General features: G+C 34.6%; 1 long non-coding RNA gene across 1 annotated transcript; it reads left to right on the top strand.

The window, feature by feature from the left end:
* The first annotated feature begins 12,490 nt into the window (after nucleotides 1-12,490).
* On the top strand, nucleotides 12,491-14,619 carry LOC122606594. Its single transcript, XR_006324953.1, has 3 exons — nucleotides 12,491-12,619; nucleotides 14,057-14,151; nucleotides 14,578-14,619. It is a non-coding gene; the product is annotated as an uncharacterized LOC122606594 (long non-coding RNA).
* Nucleotides 14,620-15,043: the final 424 nt, after the last annotated feature.

Raw genomic sequence — 15,043 nt, 5'->3', positions numbered from 1 at the left:
GGTCACACGAGCAACAAGTCAACCGAATTCGTAAATTGTGAATAATTGATTCAAAAACCGTTTTTTAATTTCGTGATTTAGGCTTGTATTCATACTAATAGGGTTTTGGTTTGTGTGGGCTTAGGCCTTAATTGATGAATTAGACCCGATTCAACAACCAACCGATCTGTCTCGCGCTGACATCAGCACGAGGCCGGTCCTACATGCTGATGACATCATCTCAAGGTTCGACCCTTTGGTGCCTTGTTTGACTTAGTTTCACCTGTACATAACATCTAACCATCGTTTAAGTATTCTACGGCACTTATAAACCTTGGTTCTATGTTCTTCTAACTGCAAAACAATATATAACACACAAACACAAAACAAAACTTAAACATATATAATATTGAAGTTCAAATGTAATCATTAAATATCAACACAAATTCTTATTTAATGATTACAATCATAGTTCCTAAAATATAAACGATAATCAAATCTATGTTGCGATTGTCACAACGAATCTGCATCTACAGACTCCCCCTTGACAGTTGCAACTAGATTTCTGTAAAGTCTTTGAACTTCAAAGCTATCCATTAAACAAAAGCCTTGTGCTATTCGCATGAATTCTCTCTTGTAAACAGTGAGCGAGAATATTGTGATAGCGCCTTTCTTCAACTCTCCAAAATTCCACTGCTGAACAAGGTGTATTCAAAAGTCTTCTCTGATTACCCTTGACAAGTTGACAACCTGTATTGGATCATACATGCGTAGCAACATCTGTTTCTGTGAATCATCAACAAAAATTTGTGCTTCGCCTGACTTGATATCTATCTGCCAAAATGTCATCGTCATCAGCATATCTTGATCCCATCTGATAGCAGGAACCTTCTTTACACATTTGATCCTTCGTTGTTCAAAACGAAATGTGCCATCTTGATTCTTATACTTCTTCAATGGTGTAGGTTTAATCAACCTATCTTCTGGCTTCAGACCTCTATCACTGAAATTCCTAATTCTTTCATCTCTGAATCTATTCCAGTAGAAATCTGCAAACCATTACTCTGAAGATTAACGAACCATTGTCTTCCTAAATCTATCATATCAGAATCACTGAGAGAGTGGAATTATCTTTGACTTATCGACATGTATTGGCATCCTTCTTTTCTCTTGATAACAAATAACCTGATTCTGTGATCGTAGAACCAACTTTGTATCACTGAGAAGTACTTGGGTGCATCCTTGTCTGAGATAAATTCCCAAAACATTGATGGTTTCAAATTTCCACCCACATGAAAACCAGCACGAGTTACAACCACTGGAACCCTTCTATCAATAATAAACTCAGGGTCTTGCTGCACCGGAGGTATATTGAATATTCTAAGATCAATCTCTTATGTAGCATCAATATTCCAGTATAACTCAAAAATATTGTCATGTTCTAAGATCAACCTCAAACTTACTATGTTCCTAGGTTCATCTGGACTGTGTCTGATTTGATTAAAATTGAGATGTTCTACTTCAGCTATTGGTTCAACTTGAATGACTTCATCTTCATTAAAGACACAATCAAAGTCATAAGGTATATCAAGCAACCTTTTCCTATCAACTTCAGAAGTAATGAACTCTCCTTCTTCCATATCTTCCTTATTGACATTGTCTAAGTCATCTTCAGCATCAAGATCGTCCAATGCACCTATCTTTTGAAGCTTAACAGCAATTCAAACCATTCATATATACAAAGATAAAGAACATAAATACATAAGTCAAGACATAATAAAATAGTATAAATACATAAAAGAAATTAAAATAAATAATACTATAATATAAATATAATGCAACAATTACATTTATATTTATCTTATAATCTTTATCTATTTTAACTTACAACAATAATATTATATCAGAAATATAATATAACAATTACATTTATATTTATCTTACAATCATTATTAATAATACAAAAAACATTAGCACTAAGGTTCATAATCCGAATCTGAATCTGAATCTGACTCTGACTCTGACAAAGTATGAATTAACCCTGACCGTTCTTTCATTTGATCCTTAAGTGATCCTGGATCATAATAATCATCATAATCCATAATCATTGCTCTAGCTCTCATATCAGCCTGTGGATCATAACCCAATCTCTTTTCTAGTCTATGTACAATTAATGGATGCAAATCTGACTCTGTAGAAGCATTGGTAGTAGAATCGGTCTTAGTTGACTTACTATCCTGAGTAGATTTTCCTTTGCTAAGATTTTCTTTATCACCATAATTATGAGGATCATTCACTAACTTATCTTGAATCTCCCTTTTATTCTATCAGAATTAGAATTGGAGTTACCTGAATTGGAATGTTCCTCATCATCATCATTATCTGGATCATCAGGATTTGCATCTAGAGCAGCCATTACAGCTTTACCTTTATCTTGAGTCCTAGAAGTACTAGCACCAACTGTACCAGCAATCTCCGACTCTGTCTGTCTTGGCGACTCCCCCTGAAAATTTGCAGTCTCTATATCCATAGCAGCATCAGCATCTTGACCTTGACCTTGATCTCTATTATCTGGCTCATCGACTGATGGTTGTTCTTGGTTTGGACCTTGAGCTGGATCTTGATCTTCATGATCATCATCTCTTGACTTCCTTGCAAGCACATCATCCTTACAACCACTCTTATCTCCCCCTTGAGCCAAGAATTGGTCAAGTCTAGAACCAAGAGAATGAACAAGTTATGTCATCAAGTCCATCTCTTTTTGATGCTTGGCAGCTTGGAGCTTTAGCTGATTCTCCAAAGCTATAACCCTGATCTCTAACATCTTCTTCTCAGAAAACAAACGACTCAGCTGCACTTGAACAGGAGCAACTGGACGTGAATTAGAAGCAACATCAGATGTAGAGGCATGGGGTGGTATCGTAGCTTCAAATGAAGGCATACGAGCACTGAAAGTTCCTGTGGGAGGCATCTGAGGTCTTTGTAGAGGAGCCAACAGACGTCCCATGACAGTAGAAACAGGAACTGTAGCCTGAATAGGAGTAGAAGAAGGCCTAGGAGCAGCAACTGTCGACTCTTGCTCTTGACGAACTGTAGATTCTGGAGCAGTATGAATCGTAACAGTTTTAGCCTCAGTGACAACTTGTGCGCGAGAACCATATCCTCTTATAATAAACTTTGGTCTCGACCTTCTCTCCCCAATAACAACACCAGCAGAAGTAGTAGACACAGAAACATGAATCTCAAAGATAGAAGCTCTTAAAGCAGCAACTGATGGAATCTCACCAACATTAGGTGCATGAGACCTCTCCATAGCAGCTTGATACGTAGCATAATCTCTATCAACTTCAGCCTGAGATCGCTGAGAAGTTGGAAGTCTCTCCACAGCATCAACACCTTTTCCTTGTCTTCTCCTTCGCTTCGGCAATCTTTCAACCCTTCTTCATCATCTTCTGAGTCATCACCAGCATTAACAGTAACTGGTAGCTCAGAAGAACCAACAACATCACCAACTGGAGCAGAGGTAGAAGTAGAAACTCCAGAAGTTGGTGGCACAAGATTTGCGGGATCATCAACATCCTGCATAAGAGCATCAAACTCTGGATCATCCTCCAGATCACCTGTAAACAAAGGAACATCATTAAGTCCCTCAAACTGATCAGCTCGCTCTTCCTGATGATCTTCTTGAGCCTGATCATCAGCAGCAACAGCAATGGGTTCTTCATCTTCCCAACCTTGTCTAGGGGCAACATAGTTAGGATTAATCAAATGTCCAAACAGTGGTGGATTATCAACATGGTCCGCAACATTTCTTCCCGACAAATGCTTCATACTTTCGACAAACGCCTTATGAGTAAGACGACCTAAATTGAACGTAGGACCGTCTTGTGGCAAATCTTGTCACTCCCAAATGACCTCAACTACTTAACAAAACTATCAAAAATGTACTGAGAAAAGCTGTACAGCTTGTTCAGCACTAGAGCAATCATCTGAGAAGCAATAAAAATGTTCATCTGGTCATGTCCTGTACTCCGATGACTAGTGGACCTCAAAAGATAGTCGGCAAGCAACTTCCATTTGCCCCTAAGATGATTCTTGTAGTATGGGTGGGTAATGGCACCAGTATAACCCATACGACGTAGAGCATTGTCACAGAAAGCCTCTGAAAAATCAGTCGGACCTTGCTCTATGTTGATATGAACTAAATGCAATATCGCCCGTAAGTCTCCAACTGAGAATGAGAAAGTACATCCTCCAATAGTAGTGCAAATGTATGTATGATCACCCATCTGCACTGCTCAGGCTGAATTCCAAAACTCCCGAATGAGACTTATCACCAACGGAGGGTTCCCGGTCATAGCAAATCGAATACGCGAACTTGCAAGAAACTGTAGGACACCATGAAACTCAAATGTGCATCCCGGCTGAGTAATGCTGAGATCGATCGCATCATTGTGTTCTTTGACAAACACGCGAGCACCTTGTCTTGCCATACCTGCACAAAAACAGACAAAAACGACAAGAAAATAAAAGTTAGAATTCAAAAATAATTTTCTGATTTGCTTCGTGATGACGTCAGCACGGGGAGAAACTCCTTCGTGTGATGTCAGCACGAGCCGACCTTCGTGAACCCATAAAACATTTCCATACGATGTTAATATTGATCGAAATCAACCAATAACATCAACTTGGACTTGTTTCCATGAATATCATTGATTAAATGCCCAGAAAACGATTAAAAATCGATTTAGATGAACACGAAGTGGCATGTTCTTCGTGTTCTTCATCTTCTTCGTGTGAATAGTGACCGAACCATAAATTCTTCAATTAATCTTGATTTTAAACATGTTAAAGTGAACTTTTGTTAGATTTAAGGTGTACAAACATCAATTAATCCAATTTTAAGTCCAATTTTAGTCCAAATCATCAAAATCAAAGAATCAATCCTCGGTTCGTCCATGTTACTGTTCACGCGAAGGAAAATTCAAAAATCAAGCATTATAACGGCCTAAATCCGATGATTTTCGAAGTTAAAAACATCAATAATCTATCCTAGATGAAGTATATACCAACTAATCTGGAAGATTAACACAAAAAGTAGATGAAATCGATTGAAAAAAGGGGACTGATGAATAGTAACATGAAGTAGACGAAGTTCGTGTGGTAATTTAGGGTTAATTTTTGAGAATGGTAATTAATGAAGTGTTAAAACCCATACTTATATTCAGAGCTTCGTGGGCTGCGTGATGACGTCAGCGCGAGGCATGCTGATGTCAGCACGAACGAAGTCGAATTTTCAGTTTTTAAATGACACGAATTGCTTTCCTTAGCCAAATTTCGTCAATTTTCCCAGAAAATTAAACTTAGAAAAATTAAAAAAATTTCAGAGAACATAAACCTGTAGATACTCGTTACCAAAAACCTATATCTACTCAAATATGCAATCGTAAATCATTCGTACTAACTTGTCATCAAAATAATGTATCAAATAAATCTTACATTATAATCTTGACATAAAATTGATCATTTCTTCATTGATGTTTAACTCAACAAATGCAAACTTACATCAAAACATATTCAATGTATAATGCATTACAAATACATCAACTTATCATATCAACAACCTATCACATTAAATCTTAGGTTGTGAGCTTGATAAAACAAACATAACTTATCACACTAAGTCTTAGGTTATGATCTTCATAAATCACATGATTTACATGAATACCAATGTTTCACGTAAATGAGTTTCCCTGAAAATTATATTACATGATGCATTCCGCACTTTTATAGTCGAATTGGTCACGATTTGATCGATCCAACCGCACTTTCATAGTGAAAATAAAATTTGATAGCTATAACCTGCACACTTAACAAACTTCATCAATGCATCAAAAATAACACAGGTAACATAAGCATACAAAACAATCCAAATCTTAACCTAATAATCACTACAAGATCTAGGTCAAGTCCATTCTTTGTCAAGCATACTTATCAACCACAAACAATTGAAATTTCAAAAATTTACTTGAAACACATTCAAAAATATTTTGACTTTTCAATTTCAAATCCATTTCATTTTAGTTAAACAACTTATGTATTAATTAGAAAATTCATCTTTTAACATACTTACCATAAGCAACAAGACTCATATAATTCACTAAGAATCATAGTTTTCTACAGAATCATTGGATGCTTATCAAATCTCTCGTGCAATAAGAACTAGTTTGACACACAAACTGACACTTATTAAAAGTAAAAATAAAAATAAAACCAAAAATAAGCATAAATAAAATAAAAACTAAACTACTTTATTTATTTACAAGAAATTTTAAGTTTTTGCAGATTAGATCAGATTAGCATTTACATAAGTCTGCAAGTGAGAAATAATTCTATTATTATTAGTTATGAACAGTGATCCAACCACGATTACCGGTATATTTGTCCTCTTAAACACTCGGTACTTCCAGTTTCCTTTGAGTTGTGACATTTTCAACATACCCTGGCCAAGAACAGTCACCATGTAACCCGAGTAGCCTAATATGTCACTGAATAGTTTGCGAACTTATGTGACCTACATTCAGATATACTTCCGTAATCGACACAAGCACTAAGATAACACTTATTCAATATATATTCAAAAACATCCTTAAACAAATCATGAGACACTTTTTAGATTACGAAACTTAATTACTTTGTGATTTAACAATATTTGCTTTTGCATTTCATTATTTATAAGGAACCCGTGATTTTCTATGAGACCCAAGTAGCGAACTTTCTGACAACCTATCCCAAGTTGGAAGCTTTAGGTAGGCTAGGTATACAAAGACACCCCGAGAACATACTTGTTCGAATCTCAAAGACCACATTAGCCCCTTAATTAACATTCATTTCATTTGAATAAACAATATCACATTTAACTTTCATGCTCATGAGTTGTAGAGGTTTTTGCCTATACATTGAACAAATCCTATAGTAACGCTAGATCTTTCACAAAATTTAAGGACTAGATTAATTCATTACTGAACAGCAAGCATTCTTAGCCATATATCTGAATATGTTTCCCACAAGAACATTGTATAAATTAAGTTCAGATTAAGGAAACCTTGCTACGTTGTGTCTACCAATATATCCCAAATTGTAATCACTAAACTAAGCAGTTATATTACGATTAAGCAGACTTAAAAGCTTAGTATCCTCACGTCATATTTCTTTTGATTTTCTGATTTTTCACATTTTTATGTTTTTTTGTATGACACTAAGAACTCTTTTTGTATTTTTATGACTTTAGCTATTCACAGACACAAACTTACAAAATCAGTTCTTTGAGAGATTTAATATGAATCAGCATTCTTCATCCCATTGAGAAGAATTAACTTCTCAAACTGAGTCTTATCAAATGCTTTGGTATACAGATGAACTAAATTATCATCAGTTATAACCTTTTCCAAATGGATTAACTTCTTTTGGGCATAATCACGCAAGAAATGATGTCTAATATCAATATGCTTGGTGACCTTATGCATGACAGGGTTATTGGTAATATCTATAGCTGACTTATTATCTATTCTAATAGGGGTTTCAAGAAAATCCATACCGTAGTCACGAAGTTGTTGCTGAATCCACAATACCTGGGAACAACAGCTACCCGCAGCCATATACTCTGCCTCACATGAAGACTGAGCAACACATGTCTGCTTCTTGCATTGCCACGATACTAATCTTCCTCCTAAAAACTGACAACCTCTAGTCGTAGACTTCATGTCATTGTTACAACCGCCAAAGTCCGAATCAGTGTATGCAACAAAATCAAACGTTCCTCCCATAGGATACCATAGACCAAGCCCTTGGTTTCCCTTAAGATAACGTAGAATACGTTTTGCTGCAACCAAATGTGACTCTTTCGGATTAGCTTGAAATCTAGCACATAGACAAACATCAAACATAATATATGGACGCGAAGCAGTCAGATACATCAATGAGCCAATAATAGCACGATAATAAGTTGCATACACAAGTTCATCTTTCGGATCAAGAACTCTTAACCCATGATTCTGCTGAATGGAGTACCATATGTCTTGGATTCTAACATTTGAAACCTCTCCAAGATGTCATCGACATACTTAGACTGGTGTATAAAAAATCCATCTTTCCTTTGATCTACTTGCAGTCCGAGGAAGAATTGAAGTTCCCCCATAGCACTCATTTCAAATTCCTTTTTCATGCTAATTTTGAACTCTTTGCACATCTTTGTGTTAGATGAACCAAATATGATGTCATCTACATAAACTTGTACAATTAGATAATCTCGCTTCCTCCATTTGATAAACAATGTGATGTCTATCGATCCTCTTGTAAAGCCATTTGTCAACAAATGTGTCGACAACATCTCATATCACACTCTGGGTGCTTGATGTAATCCATAAAGAGCCTTATCAAGTCGATATGCTCTTCTTGGATAATTCGGATCTTCAAACCCCGGTGGTTGTTGAACATATACTTCTTCTTTAACTTCACCATATAAGAAGGCACTCTTAACGTCTAACTGATACACCTTTATACCTTTGAAACTTGCATAGGCTAAAAATAACCTTATAGCTTCAATCCTAGCAACTGGCGCAAAAGTTTCGTTATAGTCATATCCTTCTCGTTGTGCAAACCCCTGAACTACCAACCCTGCCTTATTCCTAGTAACAACCCCTTTGTTATCTCGTTTGCATTTAAATACCCAACGAGTTCCAATTGGTTCTTTACTTCTAGGCACATCTACTAACTCCCATACTCCAAGTTTTTCAAATTGAGCTAATTCTTCTTGCATGGCTTCAACCCAACATGAATCTTGAAGTGTTGCCTTAACATTCTTGGGTTCTACTTGTGAAATTAAACCAGAATATAAACACTCAGTTATCAATCCAGTGTCTTTCACTTTACAAAATAGACTAGTCAGTTTCTTATTCAACTGATTTCTCGTTCGAACAGGTTCTGTAGCATTACCAAGAATATTTTCAACTGGATGATCTTTATTAACTCGATATTGAGGAACTGAATCAAAATTCAGACTTTCTCCTAAATTTGTTCTAATCTGAAACTCAAGAGAGCTAAAATCATCTTCCGATTCTTCAGAAATGGGATCATCATCAGGCAGTGAAACCTTTGACGGAGTAAATAATGTAGTATTCTCGGGGTCACAGTCATCTGAATCTGTTTGTTTATTCTTGTCCTTACTACTTTCACCAATAATAGTAGACTGAACTTTGGTTGGAGTAGTATCAACATGTTGAGCAGGAGGAGATGTAGGAGTAGTGGAATAATCCATATGATCTCTTAAAATAATCACATCATCCACTGTTTCAGGATCTGAATAAGAAGCTGGACCGTGTAATGAAGGAAACACACTGTCATAATCGAAATTCTTGCTAGTTCCAGAATGGACAGCGGGTTTATGACTGACAATCTTGACATTAGTGCCCAAGTCAACTTCGCCGGTCAATTTGTTGTAAACCCGTCGAATTGGAGTACCTCCCCCCAAAACATAGTAGGAAGCCTTGAATCAGCAAGCATTGTTCTGACTGTCTCGATTAGAGTCCTATTCTTTCTTTCAGCAACTCCATTCTGTTGTGGTTCATACGGTGCACTGAATTGGTGTTGGATTCCTTTGGACAAACAAAAGACTTCCAATGTCTTATTCTTAAATTCAGTTCCGTTGTTACTCCTGATTCTCTTAATACGAACTCCATAAATGTTTTCAGTTTCAACAAAGAAGTTGATCGAAATCTGTGGAGTCTCATCTTTCGATTGAAGAAAGAATACCCATGAGAATCTCGAGTAGTCATCAGTAACCACCAAACAGTAATACATTCCACCGATACTTCTTACATTCACTGGACCAAACAAATCCATGTGAAGTAGCTCAAATTGGCTGGCAATAGAAATTTCTTGCTTTGGTTTATGGGCAGACTTTTGTTGTTTCCCTTTCAGACAAGGTACACATTTGTCTTCCATTTCAAACCGTTTCATGAGAACACCTTCAACCAAACCATGTCTGATAATATCATTCATCTTTCGGAAATTAATATGTCCCATTCTTCTATGCCATAGCAACGATTCAGATTCGTTTGCTTTAGTTAATAAGCAAACTGACTCCTTTGGATCATCAACACCTAACACAAGGACATAGATGTCTCTCTTCTTAGGAGCTTTTAGCAGGATCCAGTCTTCAGGAATAACATATCCTTGTTCCAACGATGTGTCGTATAAGCATATATAACCACATAACTTACACATATATGCAAAAGTCAAAACAATTCTAGTCAATCATAGCAACTTCATAATATTTGATATACACATATATCGTTTCCGTTATTCATGATCTGACATTTAAGTGATGTGATTTGCATATTCATGATCATAATGCGTATCAATATATCGACACCTTTATCTTTGCATAGTGTCATTACTCGTTGATCTTTTCATAGTTAGTAACATCTTGTCTTATCACCTTAACTATATCACTGATCAAATAATCAAGGTACATAACCTATAATACATGAACATAAACATGTGCTTTGATATTAGTCACAATACCAAAGCGTTAGTGTTTCTAACACTTTTAAATATTGTTTCTTGTGACAAATATACAATAACTCTTTTAGAGCCTTCAAATATAGTATAATTCCACAATAAATTGCACATATTCTGTGATTGATCAGTTAATGTAATATACTCTGGCATATGTTACTTGAGTGACATGGAGAAAACATTCCATACATAATATCATATATAAAAGCGTATAATTGATCTTGGTAAATCTATACATCATTCATCATCAATATCTTGACGTAATTTGATTCGTAGGTATAATCTTTCATAGAAAGTAATTTATTTCTATCACATACTTTCTCTATGAGAATATGAGCAAGTTCAAGCGATGTGAATAAAACCTTTCCCTTTTATAGTATATTATTCAACATATCAATCCATGCATATGATATTACTAAAACATATCGGATACTGAAAAAGAGACTTGATTTCAAGTTTCAAAAGGTAATAATACTTTGTAAGTTTTATCAAAAATATATAATCAAATTAATGGAGCATACGAGATTTTGATGCAATTAGGAAAAGATAACCAAAATAATTGCTCGTACAAATTATCAAGTCAAATTCACATAAGCTCCATCATAATCATGATACTTACCAATGGCATGATTTTAAATAGTTATTATTCATTGATATAACAAAGGTTAATACGTAAATCTTTTTAAGAAATAATATCCTTTAATAAAAGCAATTCTCTCATAAATATAAACAAATATAAGATGGACAATGAATTAGATAACATAACTAGTTATTGTTCTAAAAAAAATAACATAACTAGTTTCATGTATTCATCGATTTCACTCTAAAAATAAAATACTAAATATGCCATCTTTCATCATACATAATTCTTTCAAATGTACGATATCCAACAAATACATATACTATAGACATGTGCTCATGTTATGAAGTCTAAAAAGTGTTTTTCGTTTCTTTTATTTTTTTTTATAAATTGATATCCAACAAATACATATACTATAGACATGTGCTCATGTTACAAAGCCTAAAAAGTTATATATGAGCTAAATATCTGATATGAACAATCCCACAAAACGTCCATGTAAATAAGCTCTAACATGATTTCATATATATATAATACTCCGTACAATGCAATTATGATTCAAAATTTGGTCTTATTTTATTTAGTGTTTAGAGCGTGCTGATAACGTGTTGTAAAGCTAATAATGAGAGAATAACAAGAGGGATGAAGAGAAGAGAATTATCATTTATTATCATTATAAGAGAGATATATATACACATATACAGGCTTGAAGTAATCTCCAAGTAAATGGTAACATTGGAAATTGTATCTCCCTATAAACATTCATGATTCACTAATATATTTATCTATAATATGTGATAATTGTTCCACATAATTGACTTTCTCCAGCGTTATCTTCCCATTGACAACATGTGACAACCGTCATTTGACCGTAATTCCTGAATTATTTTTCCGGTCACTTTTAGTTGTGCCATTTATGTACATCGTTAGACTTTAAGATTTTATCATGGAATAAATGGATTTGTGTTTATTTCGGGCTTTGTGAGCACTTAGACTTTAGAAAAATTGTACGTGGACTCGAGACCAGGAAGAATACTAGTTGTCTTATGGAAATGCCAAATTAAGTGATATATATAAAATTTAATCAAATAAAGATTTATTAAACAAATATGGTCATGTTTATATCCATTAGAAAACTATTGAAAATTTATATTTAAATATGTCGACGAAATAAATTTGTGGGTCTCGAGTTTCTTAAAATAGTCGGGTCAAAGGTTTTAAAGGAAAGTCCAAAAGAAAGTAACTAGGGTTATTGAGGGTATATAATGAAAAATAAACCCTAGCCCCCATTCCATTTCCCCTCTCTTCCTCTCACACTTACACACTCTCTTTCTCCCTCTCCCTCTCCCTCTCTTCCTTCAATCCGGCCGCCCCTCCCTCTATTCCGGCCGAACACCACCACAAACCACCTCAAACCACCGCCGAACAACCTCAATTCATCACCAATCTTCATCTTCTTCTTTTTTTTTTATTGAATTCGTGGTAAGGTTTGCTAATATCTATATATTAAATCGGTTACCCCTTCTTTTTTTTTCTCTCAAATACGAAGGTTTTGCAAATATATATATATATAAATATATAAATCGGCTTATGTATATATGTATTTATGCTTAAATCGGTTTATGTATGTATATAAATACGTAAATCCGAAATTATTTTTGAGAAAAATATATATATTTCGGTTTTAGTGTAAATGTTTGTATAGATCCGATTCTCTTTACATATAAATATATATATATATTTTCGGTGGTATATAGATATATATATATATCCGAAATTCATGAAAAGTGTGCTTGAAACCTTGTACATTCGAGATGTATAAGCCCGAAATCTTTCGGATCCGGAATCTTATATCCGAAATCTTCTTGGATCCGAAATTTCTATACTAATATCTATACTTTTCGATTTTATATATATACGTATATATGTTGTAGATCCGAAAACCTTCGATCCGGAATCTTGTGGATCCGAGAACATTTAATCCGAAAATTCTATATCCGAAATCCATGTTCTTGTTTAGATTCAATGCGTTTCCTTGTATTTCGGTTCATACATAACTAAATAAACCGAGATCTTGTTTAATCCAATATTTTGTGTTGTTTTCAAATGATTTCGGTTAGATCCGGAATAAGTTCGAAGGTTAAACGCGTTTTGATCTTGGAAATCGGTTATGGTTGATTATTCGGTCGGTCAACACTAGTCAAACCGCCGGTCAACTTGGTCAAACCGGCCAGAAAAGGGTTTTGGTTCAAAAATTGGATTTGATTTGTATTTTAGTGTTAGGTCAAAATTTTGGTTCGGTAAAACTTAGTCAACGACGACTTATTAATAAGGATTAGGTTTTTGGGTATTATTTGGTCATTTAGTCAAAAATTAAAGTATTTAAACAAAGTTAAATTGTATTTGAATTAATTGATCTATATTTAAAATTTAATCTCAAATTTTTATAATAATGAAATTAATATATATATATATATAAATATATTAAAGACTAATTTGAGTATATATATATATATATTAAAAAGATGTTGAAAGGACCATTTATAAATTATACATTCGTATAACGACAATTAATGACTTATCAGACTTTATATACTTTATAATGACTATATAAAGGCAAAGAATAAAAGACTTTGTAAAGACAATATACCAATTATATGACTTTCGGACTTAATATATTTTATAATGACGTTGACACGAAGACTTAACGGATATAAACAATAAATGTGACATTATTAAATGAACTATTTTCATGGACAACTTATGAAGACAAACGGCTATTATATACTATATATATATAAATATATATATATATTAAGACATTGGATAAGACATAATGACATTTCATAAGACACTAGTATAAAACATGGACTTGTGCAATTAATTAAGTTCTTATGGAGTGACTTGTGAACGATGTAGGACTGTTGGACAGATAGTGAGCTTGTTTCGAGTGTATCTGATTGTTCGTGTCCTTGTTCGTTGATCTAGGATATTTATACTTGTGCTGCTTTCAGGTGAGTTTCGTAGCCTCTCTTTTTACAAGTTTTGGGGTGGAAAGTATACTTATTTTCAAACAGTTTTTTCGGTTTCTGTTTTATGTTCAATATTGAGCCTGTGTGTATAGAGTTACTTGTGCCATTTGACGTGCGTTGATCTTATTGTTTGTGTGTGATTATGTGTTTGTTTGTTGTGCTTTGGACGTACTTATTGTATGAGTTGAGACTTGAGACTTTGGACTAAGGCAGGTACCGTAAGGCCGGACTTTGAGACATTGAGACATTTGGACTTATTATGGCGTAACTCTGCTCGTTATATATTGAACTATTACTTGTTTAGACTTAAAAGAATCGACAAAAGACTTATTTCTTTTATTAGACTTTTGACATAAAACCTACGAACTCACCAACCTTTGTGTTGACACGTTTTAGTATACTTTTCAGGTGCTCAGGCTAATTAGGGATAAAGGCTGCTATGCTAGGCTGGACTTCGGAGATTAGTACTCCTTAATAATTGTCAGACTTTGAGGCTACATGCCTTGGATTATTTCTTTATGGACTTGATTGTAATAAGCTATTGTAGCACTGTCATGACTTGAACTCATACTTTTGGGAATATATTTATTATATTCTATTTCGTTTAGCAGTATCTATGTAATTCCATGTCGTGCTGTACTTTTCATGACACCTCATGTTTCCGCCAACGATGGGGTGTTACACAACATCACCTTGGCCCGAGATGTTGCCGCCCTTGGGACCTGTGAAACTAACATACGAACCATTTACATCTTCATAATTGGACAACACTTTCTTGTCCCCTGTCATGTGCCTAGAGCATCCACTATCAACATACCAAAGACTAATACGCTTCCTTGGTTCTCCTTGCACATCTGACAATAAGATGGTTAGT

The sequence above is a fragment of the Erigeron canadensis genome, chromosome 7 (genome assembly GCF_010389155.1).
Source record: "Erigeron canadensis isolate Cc75 chromosome 7, C_canadensis_v1, whole genome shotgun sequence".
In the NCBI taxonomy this organism is placed as follows: Eukaryota; Viridiplantae; Streptophyta; class Magnoliopsida; order Asterales; family Asteraceae; genus Erigeron; species Erigeron canadensis.
Note: the sequence above shows the minus strand (reverse complement) of the source record. Positions and strands in the feature narration are given on the sequence as shown.